The sequence below is a fragment of the Ictidomys tridecemlineatus genome, chromosome 5 (assembly GCF_052094955.1).
Source record: "Ictidomys tridecemlineatus isolate mIctTri1 chromosome 5, mIctTri1.hap1, whole genome shotgun sequence".
In the NCBI taxonomy this organism is placed as follows: Eukaryota; Metazoa; Chordata; class Mammalia; order Rodentia; family Sciuridae; genus Ictidomys; species Ictidomys tridecemlineatus.
Genome location: NC_135481.1, coordinates 136492494 through 136509337, shown reverse-complemented (window position 1 = coordinate 136509337; position 16844 = coordinate 136492494). Strand labels below are relative to the sequence as shown.

General features: G+C 52.6%; 1 long non-coding RNA gene across 8 annotated transcripts in view; it reads left to right on the top strand.

The window, feature by feature from the left end:
• The first annotated feature begins 295 nt into the window (after nucleotides 1–295).
• The window catches only part of LOC110597666 (uncharacterized), a 39990-nt gene continuing 23441 nt past the window's right edge, over nucleotides 296–16844 (top strand). Inside the window, exons 1-2 of one of the 8 annotated variants that reach the window (XR_013439430.1) lie at nucleotides 6367–15866; nucleotides 16035–16844. The exon at nucleotides 16035–16844 is cut by the window's right edge and continues 17885 nt beyond it. This is a non-coding gene — a long non-coding RNA (uncharacterized LOC110597666). Of the gene's footprint in view, nucleotides 543–6366 lie in introns of those variants that run through there. The other 7 variants (XR_013439432.1, XR_013439431.1, XR_005728972.2 and 4 more) reach the window with 7 other exon arrangements.

Below are 16844 nucleotides of genomic sequence, written 5' to 3'. Positions count from 1 at the left end.
GATCCCTGAGCCTGGATCTGCCAGCAAGGCTTCCAACGCACTACTCGCCACCACCTCCCAGGTCGTTGGTGGCTATGGGTGAGCCCGATGGTGCCCGGCGTGGGCAGCGGGGAGGGTTGAACGGCGCCGTCTCCCCTGGAAAGGCTAGGAGGCAAGCGGAGAGGCGGGAGGACTGGCCGGGGCGCAGGGCTGGGCACCCTCACAGCCCGCCTCGGCCCGCTCCATTCGGCGCTGATCGGGGTGAAGGGAGGGGGCGGGGGGAGCCGCGCTGACGTCACTGCGGGCCGTGCCCGCCCGAGAAGGCGGTGCTGGGAGCCGCTCAGAGCCCGGAGAAGCGGCGCGCGGCCAGGAGCCCCCGAGCCAGTGCTTGGTGCCTGCCTCCCGCAGCTCTCTGCCATGTGCCTACCGGGGCAGGGGCGCTTGGAAGGTGACCAGAACTGGGCCTGAGCCTGGGGACTCGCCTGATCAGGGGAGACAGAGCCGCCGTCGCCGCAGCCGCCCCACCCCCGCCGTCGCCTCGTGGGGCCCTGGCCCCTTTCCGGGTCCGTAAGTGCCACTGCCCGCTGTGTCTCGGCAAGGCTGGGTAGAGAGGGCTAGGGCACCAGGGCGGTGGCCTCCGCTAGGGAAGCCCAGGGAGCTGGGCTGGACTGGGAGAGGGGGCTGGGGCATCCCTGCCTGGTCCCCTTGGGTCACTCGCAGCTCCGGGCTTCCCTTTGCTGTCGGGCCGGATAAGGGGTTCGCTCTGACTATGCGTAGGAGGCAGGGATCTGTCATCTTTCAAAAGCCGTCAAGATCAAGGTCAAGGGTCCTGGGACAGTGGGAAGCTCCCAGAGAAGAGGACTTTGGGTGCGAAGAAAGGGGAAGGGCATGGGATACGATGGAAGTGGTGGGACTGCAGACCGGTTTGGGAGAAGAGAGAATGCTTCTGAAGTGAAGTCCCAAGGAGTCCTCCCTCGCTTCCCCTCTGATTCCCCTCTTCCTTCTCAGCTCTTTCCCTCCCCACAAAAAAATAACCTAGAAAGTGGCTTCCTGAAAAAATATATTTTGAGAAAAATGCAACACTGGCACCCAATCTAGACAAGATTTATGACGTGTTTTTGCCCCTCTGAAATGGGACGTTGTTGGGGGAATCCTTTCTGTTCTGCTCCCCACTCTGTGCTTCAGAACAGGCCTTTTGGATCTGTCGGTGGGCGGCTCTTCAGCCTCCTCCAGCTTAGCCCGTTTTGAGCTGGGGAAGAATGAGGGTGCCAGGGAGGTTGAGACTGTGGTGAGGGGCTTCTCTGAGAAAGGACTGGAACACAGTCCATGCTGACCCAAGCAGAACAGGGATGAAGCAGAAGCTAAGAGATGCTCTGAGGTCAGATCATAGGAGAAGTGCATGAATCCAGAAATGCACACTTCTAACCTTTGTGGCAAGGGAGAAATCCAGGTACTGGGCTTGGAGGAGAGATGGCTTTTGAGACCCCATATCCTGGAGAAGGTTAATTCTTAGACATGGGAAAAAAAAGGAGGATGGAGTTCAAGGGTCTGGCTTTCAACAAGGACAGAGGCTACAGGGTGGGTAGATTACTTGGGCACTGAGATGGAGGGTGTCATGCACGATCTTCCTCTGGAGCCTCCCTTTGAAATAGTGGTTGCTGGAGATCTCAGGGGAGGGGTGGCTGCTGTGCCCAGGCCTTTTTAGAAGAGATGTTTCCAAGGTCCTGTTCAGCCTAGGGATTCCCAGAGCCCCAACCCCAGCTGTCTATACCTCAGCAGCTGAGGAGGTCACTACAGCCCAACTGGCCACCTGTACATGAGGGTGGGTAAGGAAGCCCTAGGACCCTTGGGTTCCAGGCTCCATCTGAGCTGGCTCAACCTTGGGTCTCTCAACTAGAAGACTTTCCAGCCTCCAAATAGGAAAATCAGCTGAATCAAAGTTTGGACCTGATAAAGGAGCAACTGAGAGAGGGAGGAAGGGAGAAAGGGCACTTTGGACTTAACTTGGGTTGTAGCTGGAGATACTCTTTCCTTATTAAAATCCAGAGGGGCTTAGGAAAGGAGCATTAGTTCCAGGCTAAATGGCAGGCAAGTGATTGCTTCTGTTTATTTCCATGGCTTCAGATTCCCAGCCTCTGGATCTAGTTAGGTCTGGTTGCTGGACAAAGTGTCTGTACAGGGTTGTTGGTGAGGATCTGAAGTGCTCCTTCTCCTTTCGCTTAACCACTTAACTTTCTGTGTTCTGAAATGCTTCCATTTCAGAACTCCTGTAAGTTGTCAGAGCCCTTGTGCTGAGCTGTATAACTATGGATACGAACCAGGAATTTGGGCCAAAACCAGCACAGAGTTCAAGCAGCCAGCACTCACCAATGGGTACAACAGCATTTGTACACATGTGTGCATGCTCAGGCAAAGTACCAGACACTTACCTTAGGCTGGCTGCTAGAGAGGTGTATGGGCCAAGTGTGGTAGGAGTGTTGTACAGGTTTTCTGAGTCAAAGGGTTATAGGGCACACATGTGGTTGCTGCAGGATTGGGCATTTCTGTAGATACAGACATTTGGGGCTCAAGACCAAGGAACTGTCTGTCCCTCAGTGGAGGGAAAATATGAAAAATGAAAAAATGGAGTCTCTGGGCTTTGGTGAAGATATCTTGTTACCAAGGCTCCCTTTCTTGCTGGCTATTTGCTTTTTCTGATAGCTGCATGTGCTCCTGAAACTCAGGTCGGGATGTCACTGAGCAGACAGAGGAAGTTCAGGGCAAGAGAAAGAGGCCCAGTGGGTGGCTCTCAGCACCAGTGCTCTGGCCTGGCTAGCTAGAGGCCACCCGGGCTCAGTGCATGCTCTTCCTGGACTTAGGTATTGTGCCAGGGCTATAGTCCGAGGCCAGGGGCTTGACATGGGGAGAAGTACATGGAACCCAGACCCATCCTGAAGTGCAGTTGAAGGGGAGTCCAGGGCCAACATTGGTTGGCTTCTACCCACTTGGGCTTGGAATTGGCCTGCCCAGCTGCCTGCTGTCTTCAGCTAGCAATGCCAACCCAACACAATGTGCTTCTGCCCAGTATCCACCTGGATGGCTTCCCAGGCTCCTGTTAAGCTGTGCATGGATGTTGGCTGCTAGCCGCCAGCCCATGGAAAGTACACCTGCCCTGAACCACCAGAACAGCCTTTTTTGTAGCCTATGACCTCAAGGCCTGGTCTCACTCTGGCCTCCTTCCTGAGAATAGGGCTAAGATACCTGGGTACTGGAAGGTGGAGGTAGAGGGGGTCACCGATTCCAGGACAGGTTCCACTTAAACAGAGTGTGGGAGCTAGCTGGCCTCCTTCACTCCCCATCAAGAGACTTGGTTTCCCAAAAAAGCCGCTGAGATGTGGCTCTAAGGACAGTGGCCTCCCACATCTGAACTGAATCCAAATTGAGCTTTTAATCTTTCTCCCAGAGCCCTAACCAGCCCTAGGCTTGCAGGCCGGGCCTCTGCGCCCGCTGTTACTGTGAGCCTCGCTGAGGAGCCATTTTGTGCAGCATCTTACTTAAATCACATTCCGAGGGGGCTCGTTCCTCTTTTCTCTTTCCCTCCAACCCCCCCTCCTTTCCCTCTCAGGTGAACTGAGCTTCACCACCCCTCCCCGCCTCTGCAGCCCCACCCCAGGGTGGCCTAGAAGGACTAGGGCTCAGAAGGCCGCCCACACGTGTGTGAGCCGCGGGGCGCGCTTGTGCACACACACACACACATACACACACATCTAGAAAGGAAGAGGGTGTGGATTCCTGGAGCTGCAGGAGGAGAGGAATCAAGGAGCATCTCCCAATTATGGAAATCCTTTGATATAACTATCTCAGGCCCAAATTCAGGAGGTTTTCTTCCTGAGCAGGGCATTTGGTTGGCCTCTCTGTTTCTCTATTGCTTCAGCTCTGTCTGGCCCTGGCTCGACTTCTGGAGAAAAGGAAGTGTCTGCAAAATGGGATTTGGAGGAAAGCATGTAAATGCTAGGCTGGGTTGGTTACAAGTTGGCTGGGATAGGAGCAGGATGCAGCCTGCCCTGGATTTAGGGTCAGGATGAAAATAGAACAAATCTGAAACAAGCGGTGAAGAAAGAGGTGTTTGACAAAATCTGGAACTTGACAAAATCCAGATGTGTCATTTTTAAAGAGAGAATACAGAAGAAAAGGGATGTTTAGAAAAATCATGAAATCCTTTCCAAACCACCCACTTTCAGCCTCTTCAAACCCATCATGCAAGGATTTGCCTGGCTGAAGAGTGGTCCAGCGTCCCATGTCCCATTAAAATAGATTTGTATGGGCACCATAATCCAAGCCTGCTGTGCTCCTGGGGATACTGCTGCAGCAGGAGTCTCTGGGCTTCCCTGTATTAATTGCTGGAATCCAGGAATCCAATTTATTCCACTGCTGAATATCTATCTCCCTAGCTCTTGGCTTTCAGATTTTCTGGGGTCATTTGAGAGCAGAGGTGTTGCATTTTTCACATTTAATATTTTGCTTTTGGGAATGGCTGGCAGGTGGAGGTGAATCTGCAGGCCCAATGTGGAGGATAGCCACAGCAGCAGGGAGGAAGGGAGTGGTGGATGGGGTGAACAAGAAGGGTCACTCATAGGCCACTGACATCTGAAAGACTGCTATGGGGCCACCAGTTCTATTTCTAGGTTCAGTTCTGAGGTGGTTCTGGGAGATCCAAGGTGACACTCCTTTTGCTCTGTTGCTACACCTGTAGTGAGTGGGCCAGATGTGTGCTGAGAGCCAGAGAAGGATGGCAGAGGCATGCTTTATGTTTTTATTTTTCGTGGAATATGAATTTAATCAGGAGCTAGGACATTGTCCAAGCTCGGTGCACATTCTGCACTACACACTTAGGCATACCTACTAATAGCGAGATTGGAGGGACTCTGCAGTTTGGTACTGAGGGCCAGGGCAAGGTCCGTGTGTAGCATGGCTCAAGGATTTTTGCGAGCCAGGTGCTATGGTGGGACACTGACCCCAAGACACCAGGACATTTAATTTCTCCTCTATCTCAGTCTCCATCGTGTGAGCTGGATCTACTGCTAAGTGTTGGGCAGAGGGGAGCGTAATAGATAAGTTAAAGGTGAAATGGCTCCGGCTGTCCAAAGCGCGCACTTCGTTGCCCTGGAAAGACCTTCACTACGCCCCACGAGGCGCATTCCTAAATCTCTTCACCCAAGCACACTTGGCTCCCTAATTTTGATGCCCTGTGTTGGCTGCTAGTTTCCTCAAGCTTTGGAAGAAGGCAGAAGTGCTTGGAAGAAAGGCCAGATAGTGCGCACCCAGGAGCGCAGCCCTAAAGCTTCTGAGAGCAGAGCGGGTGCTCCCCTAGCCTCGGGGCGCGGAAGCCGTGAACGCCGAGGCCATTGTAAGGCAGGGTGGTGCCAAGCGCGGGAAGGGGGCTGGGATTTGAATGGGAGCCTGTGATTGGCCGATCCCTGGACTGACGTCACTTCCCCGCGGGGCGATTAGCCTGCGAGAGGAGGGCTGGCAGTCCAGTGCGCTGGGGGCGGTCAGGGCGCCCAAGGCTGCCGAAGCGCGCCTCGCGGGTGCCCTCCGTTCGCCCCCGGATGCCGTCTGAGCCAGCCGCGGGCGCCGGCGAGCGGACGCACGAAATGTGGACTCGGGGAGGAACCTGCCGCGAGCGCGAGGGAAGAAGGGAACTGGGCGGGGGTTGTCGGCCTCGGATGGGGAGTCAGTATGTCTGTGTGTCTGTCCGTCCCTTCTGGCTCTCCGCGTGCGCTCCGGGCTCCGGGAGCTGCTCCCGCTCAGGCCCCCGCGCCCGGGCGGCGGTGGCACGTGGGGCCCACAGCGCGGCAGTGGCGGTGGCGATGGGAGGCCCGTTTCTCTCTTTGGTTATCTAGCTGTATGAGTGCCACAGAGCCGTCATAAAGCTAGATAACCGAAAGTAGAAATGACTCTCACAACTTCTGCGTGTGATCGGCCGCCCGCCCGGCCGACCCAGCCCGCACGAGCCGGAGGAGCCAAGAGGAGCCCAGAGCCAGCCCAGCGGACTCCAGCCCGACGGAGCGGCGGCGCCCGGACCAGGTATCCGACCTTGGCTCTCCAGGAACACTTTTCAGTACCCTGGAGCAACTTGCCAGCTTTCTCCCCACTCCTTTTTCTCTGTCCCTAAGTCCCAGCCCCAGAGCTGGAACCCCAAAGTGGAGCGGGCTGGGGAAGGGAGGGGTCTGGGGTTGCAGAGGGGTCGCTGGCGGGGAAGGCGCCAGCCTTCGCCTTCACCCCATAAATCAGGCAGGAACAATCCGTGCCCGGAGCTGCGGACGGGGATTTTGGGATGCAAATGCAGTGAGAGAAGACAGCAGCCCGTAGGGGGTGGGTTGGGGGGAGTGAAGGGGTGGGCTGGGGGCTGCCCTGCTGCTAACAATGCGGCCTTTATCGAATTATTCGACGAGTCAGCCCCTGAGCACCATTAGCATACGGCTGGGGGGTTGCTGGAGCTTCGCCCCTCAGTGAGGTCAAGTTCTTGATAATTTGATCACTTTTCACCGGCTCTGGCAGCTGCCTTTGTGTGCAGTTGGGGGGTCTGTGTGCAGCGTGAAGCGAAGCAGAACTGGCGGGGAGTGCGCTCAATGGCAAGGGGCCGAGGCGAGGCGGGGGCCTCTTTCCCCAACCGACCGGCCCTGCCCTGCATACAAACCAAGCGCCCGCGGGTGGGCAGAGGGACCCAGCCTGGTCTTGCGCTACCTCTATGACAGCCTGGCAGAGCTGCTGCGGCTGGCACCTCCCTAACTTCCCCAAGTGGTTAAGGTGCAGGCAGGCTCTGTCCCGAGCCCCTCCTCCCTGCCCCAAGATGTGGCAACATAAGATGTATTACAATGTCTAGCAAATAAAAAAGCAATTGGGGGAAATCTGAATTCCGTTCCCATGGCAACCTAATGCTGTACACCGGCCACTCAGGCTCTGGCCCCTCTTAGCTGGGCACGTAGAGTGAGATATGCCTGCTTGATGCATGGGGGTCCCCGCCCCACATAGCATTAGGGACCTATTGAGGGTCCTATCTACCTTCAGGTCATTCTCCTCCCTGACACTCTCCTCCCTTGACTCTTCCTGAAGCTTAGACTCCTGCAGCTTGGGAAAACACCTGGGCTCCCCCACTAGTGCATGTAGACCCAGCTATGGACCCTTGCCAGGTTACAGAGAAGAAAGGATACAAAGTAGGATTGGTCCACTGGAGGGCTTGGCAGTCTGGGTGTGTGAGCACTATGACAGATAAGCTGGGAGGGACTTGAGCCACTACTCAGACCTGACCTTCTACCTCCTTTCTCTTGTATACATGGGGAAACAGATCTGGGGGTCAGAGTAGACTCCTCCAGGGTCACACAGTTCACAAGTGCAAAGCTGGGCCAAAGGTTACCTTATTTCCATCTTGGCCCACTTCATTCCCCAGAACCTTTCCCTCAGTTATTTATAAGGTTGGTTTTCTCCTAGCCCCTACCCAGAACCTGCCCAGCCCTCTTATAATCATAGAAATCTTTTTCTAGTTTCCCCTTCTCGATTTTTTATTGAAAAAAAAAAGTTTACATGTGTAAAATGTGAAAATTCAAATGGTTCAGAAAGGGAACCCCATTGACTCTGGGATGGGAACTGTGTGGCTGAGGTAGATGGTGGAGGGAAACTTTTCACTGTTGCTTTTAGAATTTCAAACTGAGTGTTTGTGCCAACTACTGCCAATAAAATAAAAATTAAAACAAAAGATAAGACAAGGAAAGTCAGTTGCTTTCCTACCTCTGTGGCCAGTTTTCCTCCTCAGAAATAATCACAGAGAAGGTTTTCATGAGCCCTGTTGTACTCCCATCCTCATTTTGAAAGGCCAATCTCTTTTTCTGGCTAGAAGCTATCAAAGGGTGACTATCGTGTTTCAGTGTTTGGGGACCCACAAGGCCCTGGGCAGCATCCCTTGGGCAGGCCCTCCCTTCCCAGCACACCTGGGAGCCTATGTGCTGATGGTGACCTCATTTCGAAGGAAACCAGAGCAGCACTTCCCACCAGCTTGTCCTGAGCTCTAGGCCTGCATCTCCCATGGCCCAGGCTGGGGCTTGGATCTTTCCCTCCTCTTATCTCTACTCCTTGCTATTTTGCAAGAACCAGTCCTTCAGAAGCTTGGGTGGCTTTGCAGCCTCACAACTGTGTCTACACAGTTCAGATGACTGTTTTTAAAATAGCAGGTTTTCCTGCTTTCTGGGCAGGCCTGAACCCCAGCTGGGGGTCCAATGGAGGAATCTGAGCCTGGGAGAATTCAGTGTTTTTTCTGCTTTCTACAAAAATCAGCTGAAGCAAATCTCCCTTTTTAGGGAAAGGATAGGAACACCTGGGCGAGGAGGGCAAGCATAGGAATCCTAATCTAACAGATCCCACCGCAGACTTACCAAAAAAGGCCTTCAGAGGGGCCATTCCCCCCCTCCACCACCATCAATTTTGGACTAGGGTATGAATATTCACCCCTAATAGAGCAATTTTCAGATCCCCTCTGAATACTTGAAGCCCAAGGTACATACTCAAAATTGGCACCTTGTTCATTGACCTCTCTGGCCTGCTGAAGCCAGGAGGGCCACCGGCCTCCTCAACCTTTCCTCACCTCCATTCCGGTGCTTCCTCTGGCCACTGGCTCCCCAAATTTGGAAATCACTTTTATCTCCGGTTTGCACTACTCCATCCGCAAAGGCTTTGGGGATCCTGAAAACGCAGGTGAAACTACCGTTTGGAAGCCAGAATTGGTTGAGATCTCAAAAATGCTCATTATCCAACCCCTTCATTTTACACCTAGAAATATCGAGCTTTTCAAGAAGGCCCAGTGGCTTGCCAAACGTCGCACAGTAGGCCACTGGCAGGGCAGGGATCAGGGCAGCCACCGCTGTAGGTGTAGGGCTTCCTCCTCCCTGGTCCATGAAGTCTCAACGCTGTAGGACCAGATGGGCCTCTGCTGCGGCCAATGGAAAGCTGGTATCAGTGAGGACCGCTGGAAAGGAGGTTGTGGCGACCAGAGGCCTGATCTAGACTGGTCAGGGAGTTCTCCACCACCGCAGTCCGACCTCCTGGGGAAAATGGGACCAGAAATGCGGAGGGAGCCAGGCCAGGAGGCCTCCCAGGACCTAACCGCGACGCTGAAAAGCATGAAGGGTCGGAATTAGGCGCTCATTTAGCGAGCGTTACTAATCCGAAGTTACAGCGCTAATTCCCTGATCCGGCCGCTCCCACACGCAGCGCTGGGATTAGAGGCACGGCCGCCGCCCCGCCCCGCCCTCACACCTCCAAACGCGCGGGCCGGGGCCCTCGGGTCTGGGCTCTGGGCTAATCTGCTGCGCTGAGCTCGCCCGGCCCGAACGTGCAGCGGGCGGGCCCGGGCCCCTGGGGTGTGCCGGCCAGGGCGCCCTGGGCCAGGACGGGAGCGGGGCGCCCAATCGTGAACCCAGGGTAGCCCTGGCGGCATTTATGCGCCCTCCAGGGCCCAGGGGAGGCGACGCGGTCAAGAAAACCGCTGGGATTTCTCCAACCCGGGTATGCGCACCCAGAGCAGCAGCCCTTTGGAGGCTGCGGCGCCATTTTAATAGCCTTCCTTTCCCCCTTGGCTTCTACCGCGCGCGTGTGTGGTGGGGTGTCTCTGTCCCCCATCCCATCCCCCACCCCACCCCCACACACTCGTCAGCCAAGATATAGTGACCAATCAGCTCTGGCCTAGGGTGGGATGCGCGTCACCATGGCGACGGCCAGGGCGCCCTGGCAGTGCTACCCATCTCAGAGGGCGAGTCTACACTGCACCTGCTAGGGTGTGAAGGGAAGGTGGGGCCAGGTGGATTGCAATAAGTCTTTGGCACCTCAACCTCCTCCAACACATTCTGCCTTGGATCAGTCAGTGGGGTCAAATGGAGGGAAATGACTGGTGAGGACAGGGCCGTAGAAAGGATGGGTTTGTTCTGGAGCGGCTTTTCCATAAGTTTTTCTTTCTCTGAGGATGAGTTCTTCTTAGTCTTTCTCATGTTGGTCGGAGACCCATCTTGGTCTATCTGTTGCCTTCCTCTATATCTCTTTTCCTAAAAGACAGCTGTTCAGGAGTCCCCAGAATCTTCCCCCAAAGTGCCTTACTTAAGTCTTGTGATTTTGGGTAAGTCACTTCCTTTGAGTCTTATGCAGAAGATGGGTTGCTGAGGAGGCTCATCCATGGAAAGCATCAAGTATACAGTGGGTGCTCTATCATTGTGAGAGATCCTTCTTTCTGGATAGGGAGAAGATCTGTGGGGGCAGAACTCAAAATCTCGAGATTTCTTCTTTTTTTTTTTTTTCTATCCAGGACAGCCAAGTTTGGGTGTCTTGCAGCTTCCTAGAGCCAGCTTTTCATTTCTCCTCCAGACAGCTGGGAATCAGAGAGGAGGGGAGGGTTGTTAAAAATAGAGCCAGGGTGGGGGCTGTGGCTGGAACAAAACCTTGGTCAGTGGCTCTGAGAATGGGCTGCTGCAGCTCCTATAGTGCTGGCTCCTTCCTTCCAGCCTGGTCCGGCTTAAGCACCACTTTAAGTGGTCGGGGCATTCACTGGCCAGCCCCTCACCGCAATTGAGCTGCAGGGGTTTGAAAAGAGGGCCAGGGCCTCAATGACAGGACCTTGGGCCAGGCTAATTGGTTTTGGTTCAAGGGGATACTGAATTTGTGAAAAGCTCCAAACCGCCTTTCCCACGCCAGAGCCAGGCCACGGCTTTAAGGAAAAGGTTTGGAAGAGCTTGGGGCCAGTGAGAAAGCTGGGAACCAGGTGCTTTGGACTGATGCTGCTGCTCTACTGGCCAAGACACCTTTCTACTTGGAGAGTAGAGAGTTATGAGGCACCTTATGGGTTGGCAAATTCTGGACATTTGTTACTAACCTCACACATGTGCCTATGCCAAGAAAAGAGCCCTCTCCTCTTAGCGTTTGGAGCACCTTAATTGTGGAAGAGGCTCTTTTTCATCCAGAAAAAGAAAAAGAAAAAAAAAAACAGAAAGGGCAAAGTTAATATTTATAGTTCCTCAAATCCATCCTGAGTTAGGTAGTGCAGTTGGTCCCAAGAAAACTCACCTCTGGCCTGTAATCCCATCTACTCAGAAGGCTGAGGCATGAGGATCACAAGTTTGAGGACAACCTCAGCAACTTAGGGAGACCCTATCTCAAAATAAAAAATAAAAGGGCTGGGAATGCAGCTCAGTGGTAAAATACTCCTGGGTTCTAGCCCAGTACCCAGTATGGGGCAAGGAGGAGAGGAACAAAACAAACAAAAGAAAACTCCCTTTTGTCTTTTGAAATGTCCTTAAATTGCCCCAAGCATGAGCAGACATGGATGTGATACTTGGTATTTTTGTTTTTAATAAATGGTCAAACATTTCTTTACAGCCTCAAAACTCAAGCATTGATTGTATTAAGATTTAAATCTATTATTCTAGATTGTTTTAATGTAAATGCTTTATGGCACAAATATTGAGGTACAAGAGATCGTTTGAACCAAACGATTATGCAGTAATGTAAATAATATACCAATTCTTGTGTGTATGTATATAGTCTATGTACAGAATTATGGACTTATATTAATAAAGTGGGGAAAGCTATAAAAATAAACCTTATTTATTTTTGCAGTGCTGGGGATCCAATCTAGGACCTATCACATTTTAGGCAAGTTCTCTAGCACTGAGCTGTATCCCTAGCCCCAGCCCCACTTAAATTGACGTCACATCGACTGAGACTTTGTGTTTCATAGTCCATTGTGTTGAGGGAATAATTCCAATGTAACCACCAGCTATAGAAACTGCCTACCTTTTTTAATTATCTTCCAGATTTTTCCCTTTTTGCCCACTTGAAGCATATAAAGTAGGAAAAAGGTACTTGGAAGAGATACACGACTTTTTGTATCCAATTTTCTATTTTTATTTCAATTTTTAATTGCCCAGAGCCTAATTTCTTTGGGCCTTTGATGATTTGCACATTCAGGACTCCTTTGTAAATATGCACGTGGCATGTGTGCATGCCTGGCCTCCTTATCACCAAGCCTGCTCTTTTGGTGTTTAAATACACACAATCCACATCAACACACAATCATGGGCTTACTATCATGGGCTTTTGTATTCCTTCTTCCCTAGAATCGGGTTAATTTTTCCTTCACTAATTCTCAGACCCATTAAGTTCCCCCTCCCTGCCCCCCACAAAAAATTGCAAACTCTACCACAGACCAGTGGTCTCACCCCACTCCTCCAGCATCAGCTCTCCAGGCGGGGTGCTGGAGTGAAGGTTCCTATTAGGCAGACTTCATTAATGTTACCAAATATACCCCGGCACATTTACTCCTCTACTATGAAGTATTATCATAAATAATTAAAATTAAACTGCACTTGTCAAAATAAATGAACAAAGTAGAGTTAGTGATGTCTTTGCTTTGAATTGCTTGCTATTGGGTTTGCTTTATTCACTAATTTGAAGGAAAGAAGAGAGAAGGAAAGAACAGACTGCTGTAAAGGGCAAAGGAAGATGTGAAGAGAGAAGGGGGGGAGAAAGAGAGGGAGGGAGAGAGAGAGAGAGAGCCCTCACTCATTTGCCTTTGGGTTTCCAGTCATTAGGGCACTCTGGGAGGCTGGAATGCAGCCTCAAACGTCAGCTCATAATGAATATTGAGGTGTGGATGTGGAAGGAGGGATTTCTTTGTTTACTGAGGAATGGCCATGGGAATGGGGGAGAGGATTGCCTTTGGGGATTAAGGAGTGGGCTTTGTTTTTATGAAGGGCCTTACTTCTTTTCTGAAGTTTTCTTCAGCTAATTGATTCAATTCAGACGTTCCTCCTCCCCACTCAGCTAGCCAAGGCAGTGTGTTGTGAGATGTGCACAGCTCTATTTCCCCATCTGCTCTGGCCCCCTTCTCCACTGTGACCCTTGAAAAGGGTGTGAGCCTTCACATCAACAAGATCACAGGCTATGGAGAGATCAGTCGGGGCCGACACCTTTGTATACAGATATGTGTGATATACAAATCCATATTCATACTCAGTACATACATACGGTATTCTTAGAGGTACAGTTTCATCTAGAAATAGACTACAGGTGTACAATTCTATGGGTTCTGACAAATGGATTTACATCCATGTTACCAACATCTAAGATAGCATTTCCTTCTCTCCAGAAACTTCTCTCCTGCTTCTTCCCAGTCAGCCTCTGTCTGACCCCCTTCTTATGTCTCTTATTGGAGTTTAGTTTTACTTACCTATAGGTTCAAAAAATGGAATGTATGCCAGCACTTTTAAAACAATTTTATGTCAAGTCTGGAGGGAACCAGACCTTGGACGATTAGCTGAGCCCCGTGTCCAGGAGCACTGGACTTGGGTTAAACACTCTCCCCAAGATGGGCCCAGAAGTCGAACCTGTAATTAGGTTTGGGGGGAGGGGAGCTGGTTGGGCTGGGCTTCCTGCCGGAGAACCCTGTTCTCACCCAGGTCTGCTAATGAGCAGGGGACAGGTGAGCCTCACACATTCCAACTTGGCTGCCTTCAGCGGCATCCAGGAGCTGGTGGTGAGCTATTAATGGAAGGTGCCGGCTTTGTGCTAATTAGAACTTCCTTTCTTCTTCCATCTGTGCAGGCACTGGAGCCCCTCACTGGTCAGCTTCACTCCCCTTCCCCAGCTTGCAACCTACTTTTTGTCCCCCCCATGAGTTAGTGGGTGCTGTGAACAGAACTGCTCTCTTCTGACTCTGGTCAAACCTTGGTACTGTGTGTGTTGCAGAAATGTATAGGTGGCATTTCTTGGGCTTTCTCTCTGGATGGGGTAGAGTTGGATTGCAAGTTGGAAGGAAGTTTGGACAGGATGGCCACCCTCCTGGGTAGGCTGATCTTAAACCAACCTGGAATTATTTTGTAAAAGACCTCTCTCCCCCCTCTGCTTTCTGGAGAATGTGGCTTCTACAGACCTTTGTCCCCACTGTCATTCCCATCCCATCTCACCCTACAGCTTCCATCTTTGCTGTCTTAGGCTACTAGTGGGGGTTGTGAACCTAGCCCTCTTCTGAAAAGCCTATAGATATATTTTTACTTTTGCTTTTTATTAATTTCACCTCAGGTCCAATGGACATAATCATTTTAAATGGAGGCTATCTCTTATAGAGATGTCATTGGAAAAAAGAAATATTAACGTCACATTAATGTCATTTATAGAAAAAGCACCTTTCAGAATGGAGCCTAGGAGAGCTACAGCTTCTTGCCTGGATGTGCAGGGAAATAGAGAGAGGGGCGTTTCCTTGAATGCTCTTTTTAGCTTTTGAATCCCTTCAGGTCTTCCTTGGGGTTGTGTATAAAAATATCAAGCCCTTCCTGCCCATGCATCTTATCTCATTCTCTCCTGTTTGGATAATCCTTATAATAATAATACAGGTCACCCATTTCTTTGATTGTATAGACTGGGATTTTAAAAATCAGGAATGGTTTGTTGGCCAGGGTGGGGCTTCTCTGGGTTCCTAAGGTTCTGGATCTATGCTGAAGAGGAATGGAACTCAGGAGGATTGTAGAAATTCCCTGATCATGGGGAGGGAAGGAGGAACGGCTTGCTGGTGTGATTCTTTTCTGTCACTAGGAGTGACAATTCCGGATTTGAGGCACTAGGGTGGAAGATGCAGTATCACCCAGGAACTAATTAATAAGCTAAATTCACATTCTACAACCCAGAAGGGCAGCAGTTGGGGGTCGGGGAGAAATGCCCACACCTATAAGGCAGGGCTGTTTCACATCCTTTACAACTCAGTGTGTCCTTTAAAAGTCACATTTGCTTCTCTTGCTGAAAGAGGGATTGGTATCTCCAAGAATCAAGTGAGAATTAAGTAAAATATACAAATAAAATCCCCAGCATACAGTGGGCATTGGTCAAATGATAGCTCAGATGGCAAGGGGTGCACATAGTGTCAGGACCTGAAATTCAAAACTCCACCCACTGCAGGGAGGCAGAGTGAAAGCCCCAATAAATGCCCAAAGATGTCACAGAGGCTACAGCTGCTTACCTCTCCCAGCACTGGACATTTCTGCTGGGTGCCATATTGAAAAGAATCAGGACCTCGAGAAGCAAGCACCCAGTGGAGGTGGGTAGGGACAGGTATAAAGTTCTGAGTTTGTCTGACTGGCCAGGGAACCTATAAGTGTCTTTAGAGATTTGAAGGGACCAAGATCTGGACTGACTGACTTAGAGTGCTGGGGCTGGGATGGCCGCCAGGAGGCCCACGTTAGTTCTGCACAGGAGTTACGAAATTATTAACAGTGTCCTTCCGGAAAAAAGCCTGGGGTCCCTGATCTGGCTGTTCCTTGTCTCAGGACTCTCAAGTGGCGGCGATGAGAGAAGCAAGGGTTATTCTGGTATGGTCGCGGGCAGGCTCTCAGCGATGCTCTGTGCCCCTGGAGCATGTAGGTGTCCTACCTTACATTCCTCCATTTCCGAAGCTCCATCTCCGAGCGAGCAGGGGGTCCCTTCTGTCCTCGGGCGGGTCAAAGCGGCACACGTGCACACTCTGAGCGCAGACAGAACCTGTGTCTGGTACTCACCCTGGTTTCTCTCCCCTGTTCTGGGCGGATATAGTTGAGGCGCGGAGAGCACGCGTAAGTCTCCCTGGGTGCTCGTGACCTGGAGGACACGTGTGTCCCCACCGTCAAGCCAACGCCACCAGACCACGAGGGCACCTCCAAATGGACCCAGGCGCGCTTCTGGGTGGGCGTGGGAGGCGCCTGATGTCTCTGCTCTGTTTTACAGTTACTCGCCTGCAGGTGCCTCCTGCCCCCGCGCGGTTCCCGCCTGCGCTCGGCTCACTCTTAGCCGGCACGAACTCGCCGTCAGCACCCGCTCGTAGGAGGGCGCGCGGGCGAGGAGAGGTGAGTGGCCGGAGCCAGGGTGTGGGAGGAGCAGCTGGCTGCCTGCACCGCCGTTCTGCCTTGCGGTGTCTCCAACAGCCGGCCTGCGAGTTGGGACGTTGGGAGATCCCAGGATCATGTTGGCAGAGCGACTGTGTTTTCACCTGGATCGACTCTTCTCCTCCGTAGGCCCAGAAGATCCGAGGTCTTCCCCCAAGGCAACCTGTGAAATGGCTTTTAATAACACACCTGCTGGCTTTTGAGCACGGCGCACAGCACATAGTAGGCACCAAGTGCAATCTGATGTTTCTGGCCTCCGAGGCGGCTTCTCCGACTTCTCCGGCTTCTCAGTCGCCAGAGCCTCGGCTGGGAACAGTGCGGCTGCCTACGCCCGGCTGCCCCGGGGTTGGCTGGCCTCTGAGTGACTCGGGGCCAGGACCTACGCCTTTCGCACTCTCGGGGCCGCAGAAAAGAGGGTGTCATGCACCAACTCGGAAGCCGCACCCGCTGTGGCCAGAGCCTAAGTAAAGAATCCATTCTAAGCATTCACACCTCGATCACCCGAGAGAACTCCTTGGGGCTGCGGCCTTTGGAACCAGAAGCACCCACAGCTGTGTGGGTCCAGGTAGGCCGCAGCGCCCTGCCCGCTGCGGACCGCAAAACAAACGCCCCGGGGCTCACTGGCCCTCTGCTGCGTCCCTCGCGGTGCGCTGCAGTTCGCCAGGCGCGCGGCGGGCCCGGGAGGCCATTTTGAGAGTTAGTAGCGGCCGCAAGATGGCTGCGTGGGCACGAGGTGGGTCGCGGCTCTGCCAGGCCCGCAGAGCCCTCCTCGCGTTGCCCAGCCGCGGCCCTCGGAGGCGGCACGGGGCGAGAGCGCCTGGCCGGGCAGGGCCCTTGTCGCTCTTAGCCGGGCAGAGCCTCCCGTTAATAATTAACCCGGAGGCCTCGAGAGCGAACGCTTGCTGTCCTCTCTCTCACCTCTCTCCCGGACTCTGCATC